Source organism: Alexandromys fortis, unplaced genomic scaffold, assembly GCF_014885135.2.
Source record: "Alexandromys fortis isolate MF-2015 unplaced genomic scaffold, M_Fortis_MF-2015_v1.1 scaffold_6, whole genome shotgun sequence".
Lineage (NCBI taxonomy): Eukaryota > Metazoa > Chordata > Mammalia > Rodentia > Cricetidae > Alexandromys > Alexandromys fortis.
In genome coordinates, this window is record NW_026067902.1 from 1,722,554 (window position 1) to 1,730,031 (window position 7,478).

At 41.3% G+C, this 7,478-nt stretch overlaps 1 pseudogene; it reads right to left on the minus strand.

Annotated features, from left to right (window-relative positions):
* Positions 1–599: 599 nt before the first annotated feature.
* Positions 600–7,162, minus strand: LOC126494703 (heterogeneous nuclear ribonucleoprotein A3-like; annotated as a pseudogene).
* Positions 7,163–7,478: the final 316 nt, after the last annotated feature.

Below are 7,478 nucleotides of genomic sequence, written 5' to 3' on the forward strand. Positions count from 1 at the left end.
TCTCAACTTTCCCACTTTTCTTACTAAAGCAAGGATAGTAGGTTATAATACATGGAAACGGGGACTGCACTTTGATTCCTGGGTACCAGACCCAAATAATCATGCAGAATCTCTATCAATTACAACATTAACTCTTTTTTTTAAGTTAAAATTTCCTTCATTATTTTATTTCTGGTACCACTACCACAATTTACAGGACAATACACCTACTGTAATGGAAAGAAAAAGACAAAGATACAACAGACAAAAGACCTCAGGAATGCACATTTAATTGACTACATTGCATCAATCAACAGCTGCACCTTCTGCAGACTGTGGCTATAGCTGTCCTGAACAAGAAGGGTTTCCTGTTTAAGCTGCGGTAACTTTTCTGACTGTGGATCATTATTCCTTTTGTGGCAGATTTTTACACTTCCTCTAAGGCATTTAGGATGATCATCTCAAAGTAACCTGCAGCTTTCCTGACAACTCCTCACTCTCTCCTGCTAAGAACTGTAGCCCTTTTCTGCTGCTTTTTTTTTTTTTTAAAAAAAAAAAAAAAAAAAAACTTTTGCTACCATATCCACCACTTCCACAACCAGATCCACAGCCACCACCACAGGGACTACCTGAGCTTCTTCTACCAAAACTCCCCCTTTCATGGGTCCATAATTTGATTGCTGTTGTCCACTATGATTTCCGGAGTCATTAATAGTTCCCACCATCATAGTAACTTCCACCAAAATTTCCTCCTTCATTGTAACCGTCATATCCTCCTCCTCTACCACCACCATATCCACCACCTTGGTTTCCATAGCCTGATCCACCACCACCACAGCCTCCTTTACTGCTGTAACCAGGACCACCACCATAGTTGCCACCATCACCTCCAGATCCATTCTATCCACCATCACCACCTCCATAACTACCTCTGCTGCCACCACCTCCACCACCATAGCCTCCTCTTCCACCAGAGTTTCCAACACGACCAAAATCACCTCCACCACCTTCAAAGTTCCTTCCACGACCTCTCTGTGATCCAGCAGACTGCATCTCTTGTTTAGAAAGGGCCTTTTCCACTTCACAATTATGCCCATTAATAGTGTGGTATTTCTGAACAACAATTTTACCAACTGTGTCATGATCCTCACAAGTTACAAAAGCAAATCCTCTCTCTTTCCCACTCTGCCTATTTTCCATAACTTTCAATCTTTATTTATTTATTTATTTATTTATTTATTTATTTATTTATTTTTGCTTTTTTGAGACAGGGTTTCTCTGTGGTTTTGGAGCCTGTCCTGGAACTAGCTCTTGTAGACCAGGCTGGACTCGAACTCACAGAGATCCGCCTGCCTCTGCCTCCCAAGTGCTGGGATTAAAGGCGTGCGCCACCACCGCCCTTTATGGTTTCAATCTTGCCATCCTTTTCAAAGTAGTCTCTCAGGTTATACTCTTCTGCATACTCTTTAATACCACCAACAAAGATTTTCTTCATTGCTAAATGGACACCAGGCTTTACAGAATCCCCTCTAGAAACTGCTCTCTTTGGTTCCACCACCCGCCCATCAACTCTGTGTGGCTGAGCACACACTGCAGCATCCACCTCTTCAACACAAGAGTGGGTAACAAAACCAAAGCCCCTGGAACATTTTGTTTAGGGATCTCTCATTACCCAGTCTGTAAGTGTGTCCCATTTCTCAAAGCATTCTCTTAAGCCATCATCTGTTGTCTCAAAGCTCAGACCACCAATAAACAGTTTCCTCAACTGCTCTGGTTACTTTGAATCATGACCCCCCCCCCATTGGCGTCGGCAGGAGTCAGGCTGGGTGCGACCAGGCAGCAGTTTTACTTTCATTTTGAGCTAACTAACTCTTACATCTTAAATTAACACATTTCTATTATTTTATATTTTACCATGAGGCTTGTAGTTTGTTCCGTTTTTGGGAAGCTACATGGCATCTCTTTGACTCCGCCTTTTTTCCTCCTCTATCTCTGCTTGAGTTTCCCACTTTGCTCTATTCTGCCCTGCCAAAGGCCACGGCAGTTTCTTTATTAACCAATGGTAACAAAACATATTCACAGCATACAGAGGGGAATCCCACATCAAATGTACTTAGCTTCTTTTTATCTCAAATAGTCTATGTACCCATATACTGTTTCTTGCCTGATTCCATGATGCATTCCTCTGAAATTCATCATAAAATGATCTTACACCTTAATCAAATGAATGAGATTTTTAGTGACATGTACATCCTTTCTGCTAAACTTTGAAAGTTTCATCTTTTGTTGAAGTAAAACGCACAACTAGATAAAAGTGATAAACTAAAGTTTACACAAACAGCATCTTCCATGATCAACATCAGCACGAGCAATTAGAACCTGACTGGCTGCATCCTGAGCTTCTGATCATATATATCATTATCTTTGGATCTGGGCAGGAAATGTGTTAAAAGATGCTGGTGCGTGTGGGAGAAGGGAACCCTTACACTCTGGGAATGGGAATCAGTCTAGCCATTATTGGCACTGCCATGGGGATTCCAGCAAAAGCACACACTGGGACCTGAGAGAAAGCTCAGCATGGAGAGGCCCTTGCTGCCAAACCTCAGGTCCTGACTTAGATCCCTGGGAACACAGATATGGAAGGAGAATACTGACTCTGGGAAGCTGTCCTCTGACCTCTTCTATGTCTACAGATCTAGGTACATATACACACATAAAACATATAATATAGCTTTACTCAGCCATAAGTCAGAATAAATTTACATATTTGGCAGGAAAATAGATGGAATTAGAGATCATAATCATAAGTAAAGTCTCACCAAGCCAATTTGCAAATGCTTTCTTTCCTGTTGAGGTATGGAGAACATTAAAGTAAAGGGGGCTTGCAGATATATGAAAGCAGAAACAGAATGTGGGTTATAAAAAAAGGCAATAAATGGGGTAAAAATGATCAAAAAGAATATTATACACACAAAGAAATGTCATGCTGTAACCCATTTCTCTATAGAATTAATAAAAGCTAATAAAAATGAATGTATCTGTTAAAAGCAAACAAGAAACTTTTTGGCTTGAAGTTTGGCTTATTAAAAACAATAACAACAGAAGTAACAAAAACAGATTTAAGAAACAAAAGTGAATAAAAAGCATCCTGTATGGGAAATGTAGAATAGATAAACTGAGATAATCTTCACATTGAAACTCCCCAGAAATCCCATTTCTAGTATGTGTTGTCTACATTAATTGATTACCTATAAGACGCCCCAATGCAATAATATCCTATTTAGAGTCAGCTCGTGTGTAAATGCCTATTGCTTCTGCTGCTTCCACAAGTCCTCCCTGTGAAGCCCCACTGTGCTGCGGCCACTTTCACTTTTACAGTTTTCTTCTCAAATTCACAGCACTTTTTCCTGCCTGCCTGGTGGAAACATTTTTCAATACAGACAGACTGCATGTGTATTGAGAATGGCAGTCGGCAGACTGAAGCAGACAGATTTTCCTTTCTCCTGTACCGTTGTCTTTGAAACATATGTCTATGCTAAATTCCAGAGGCATTTCCAATGCATGCAGACTGTCCCTGCACCTCTCCACTGGCTTTCGACGTAAAAAGACTCTATTAGCATCCCAAGATAAATCTCACTACTTCTACATCTAAAACCATATCTAAGAGAAATAGTAAATCTTTGAGTTTTTACTTTATCTTGAGCTTTAAAAAATAAAAAGGAAAGAGGGGAAAAAAGCAAAGAACGTTTAGATCCTATTGAGAAGAAACGCATTACAGGCTTTTGGGGGACACCATTCCTTTGAATTTGGAAGAAGCAGATTAAATCAAATGTCTTCTACTTCACTGTAAATTTCTCATTCAGTTGCCCCTCCTGCTGGAGCTATAGTAACTCAGAGAAACAGAATAGGGGAGAGAAGAGATGGGGGAGACGAAAGAGGGGATCAGGGAAAAGTGGTCAGTATGGGGTTCTGCTTCTGACTAGCCTAGGTCCCTGGGCCTGGAGAGCCTGGGCTCTCACGTGAGACTTGACCAAATAACACATCTTTTTCCTCCTGGTGGTCTGCATTATCTCCTCCCACCAACCTCCTTCCCAATGAAGCACAAGTTCCCATGACTGGGGAAAGTGTGTGTGCACCTAAACAAGGGTGGGGTGGAGAATTGGACACTCGGATCCTAATTCCACAATAAACCTAGAGGCCAATTTCTGATGGAAAAATGAGTAGGTAAACTCCATCTGTAAAACCAGAAATGCTTTTTTTCTTTCCCTATTGTTTGTTGGCTTGTAAAGTTTAGAGGACTCAACACAGAGAGTGGACTAATTTTGCTTTTGTTTGTTTTGCTTACCAAATGCTGGAGAATCTGGAGGATTTGAAAGAGATAAGGATGTGACTTCCTGGGTATTTCCTGAATCAAAGGGATGGAAATGAGCCTTCCTGGGCTTAGGTTAATGAGAAGAAGCCCAAATAATACTGCTATGAACACAGATGAACAAATGTCATTGTGGTATGATTGAGCATCCTTTGGGTATAGCCCAAGAGTGGTATTGTTGCATACTGAGGTAGGTTGATTCCCAACTTTCTGAGAAACCACTATACTGATTTCCAATGTGACTGTACAAATTTGCATTCCCACCAGCAATGGAGGAGTGTTCCCCTTACTCCACATCCCCTGGAAGCAACTTATATGCCCCTCGACTGAAGAATGGATAAAGAAAATGTGGTACATTTATACAATAGCATACAACTCAGTGGTAGAAAAAAAATAACATCTTGAAATTTGCATGCAAATGGATGGGACTAGAAAAAAACATTCTGAGTGAGGTCACCCAGACCCAGAAAGATGAACATGCTATGTACTCATGGATACTAGTGGATACTAGTTGTAAAGCAAAGGAGATTGAGCCTATAGTTAATAATCCTAGAGAAGCTAAGTAACAAGGTGAACCCTAAGAAAAACATAGATAGATCCACCTGGAAAGGGGAAGCAGACAAGATTGTCTGACAAAATTGGGAGCATCGAGGTGGGGAGAATAGGAAGGATGGACGGGGAAGACAAGGGGAAATGGAGAGCGTGGAGGAAAACTTAAGGGAATGGGAGATTTGGAATGGAGGGATAACAGAAATGAGAGCAAGGAAAAAGATATTTTGATGGAGGGAGCCATTATGGGGCTAGCAAGAAACCTTGTACAAGAGAAATTCCCAGGAATTCACAAAGATGACCCCAGCTAAGGCACTAAGCAATAGAGGAGAGGGTGCCTCAACTGGCATTGCCCTGTAGCCAGGCTGATGAATATCTTAAATATCACTATAGAACCTTCATTCAGAAACTGATGGAAACAGAGGTGGAAACCTGCATCGAAGCACTGGACTGAGCTCCCAAAGTCCAGATGAAGAATGGGAAGAGTGAAAATATGAGCAAAGAAGTCAAGACCATGATGGGTTCGCCCACGGAAACAGTTTACCTGAGCTAATGGGAGCTCATCAACTCCAGCTGGACAGGGAAGGAAACAGCATAGGTCCAAACTAGTCCTTCTGAATGTGGGTGACAGTTGTATGACTGGCATAGACTATGGGGCCACTAGCAGTGGCACCAGGATTTATCCCTACTGCTTCTCCTGTTTTTTTGTTTTTGTTTTTTTTTTTTTTTGAAAGTTATTCTCTTTGGATGGAAACCTTGCTCATCCTAGATATAGTAGGGAGGGCCTTGGACCTTTCCCAAAGCAATATGCCTTACTCTCTCTGAGGAGTGAAAGAGGGATGGGGGAACTAGGTAGAGGGAAGGGGAGGAGGAGAAGGAGTAGGAATTGGGATTGGTATGTAATGAAAAAAAAGACTGTTTTCTTTTTTAAAATAACTTAAAAAGAAAATAAAAGAAACCACCTGTGTATTTTGCTTCTCAACATCTTTGAGTAGCTGAAAAAAAAAAAAAAAAAAAAAAAAAAAAAAAAAAAAAAGAGGAGAAACCCAGGAAATACATCATCAAGGGAGACAAACAGGCAACTTCCTATTTGGAGCTTGGAGAAGGATGTTTTAAGCAAGCATTGGGATTCCTGCTTAAAACAGCTAGGCCCTGTATTGACAGAAATAATTAGGAGCTCCTACTTCAGCCTTAGTCAAGACCCCAACCTATGGCACACAGGAATGTTTTGCTCTTGTTGTTTTGTTTTTTATTTATTTTTATTTCATATGTATGTATCGGTGCCGGCATGTATGTACCTGTATGTGCATGAGTATGTAAGTTCCTGATGCTTCAAGAAGCCAGAATAAGGTGGAGGATCCTCTGGAACCAGAGGTATGGGTCATTGCAAGGTCACCATGTGGTGCTGGGAACCAAATCTGAGTCAGACTGCAAGAGCAGCCTGTGCTCTTAACAACTGAGCTATCTCCCCTGCTCCAGGAAGATCTTTAGGATTTCTCAACCCCAACAACAATCACCTTCATCACCAACATTGAAGAGGGAAGACAGAAGACATCACACCTAGAAGTCATATATGGGGCTACAGACATGTCCAGAGGATAATGGGGCACATGGCCAATGAGCAGAGAAGGTATGAACAGAAGTAGTCCCAAAATCCTCAAGGAGAAAACAGGAGGTCCAAAAGAAATTCTTACTGGATACCTTCCTCACAGGGTACAGGTACACGTCTGGACTTTAGTTGCCTTGCTGGGAACTACAGAGAGAAAGGAACCCTAAAAAAGGGGACTATGGCCTTCAACTTAGTAAGCAAGACCTCAAAATCCAAATCACTCCAATATTTACATCAGAGAGGTAACATTTTGATCCAGAAGGGAGGCGTTGTTTTAAAGATGGGGCTTATAAGCAGGCAGAAGTTAATAACAGAGAAGACCAATGTGCACTGCTTGTGGCCACATCACAACAGCATCAGGAGCATCTCTGGTACTGAGGAGAACTGCTGCCTCATCATATGCCATCTTCTTGGAAAGGTTTACATCCTGTGAGGCTGGAAGGCTCCATGTTCATAATTGAGCATTCTCTAGCACTGATTGGGAAAGCACCGTTGCAGGCTAGAAATAAGGTGTCTTCACCCACTGTCCTCCTTTAAATAACCACAGCTATCCAAGAAGTGCATCCCACCCCTTACATCTGCATCCTATTAATTGTACCCCAGAATCCTTCAGCTCCTTCTTCTTCAATCCTGTCTCCTTCAGCTCTCTCCTCCATTTTATGTTGATGGCATTGAAAGAGAAAGGATGTATCCTCCATCTTAAATGGATGCTCTGTTGAGGATGGGCCTCGACAAAAAATACTCCTTATCAGAGTAGGGGCATGGGAATTGAAGAAATGTAAGTAAAGAATATGAAGATGTATAAAGATAATAAGACAGAAAACATAGAAAGTATGGGGAGGACATTCCAGTGACTGAAATTCTGGAAATTTGCCCAAGTTTCTTTTTCCACAGCTTTTATAGCAACATAAACTAGGGAGAAGATAACAAAAGACTTTATTAACATGATACAAAGGGTAACTCACACAGTCA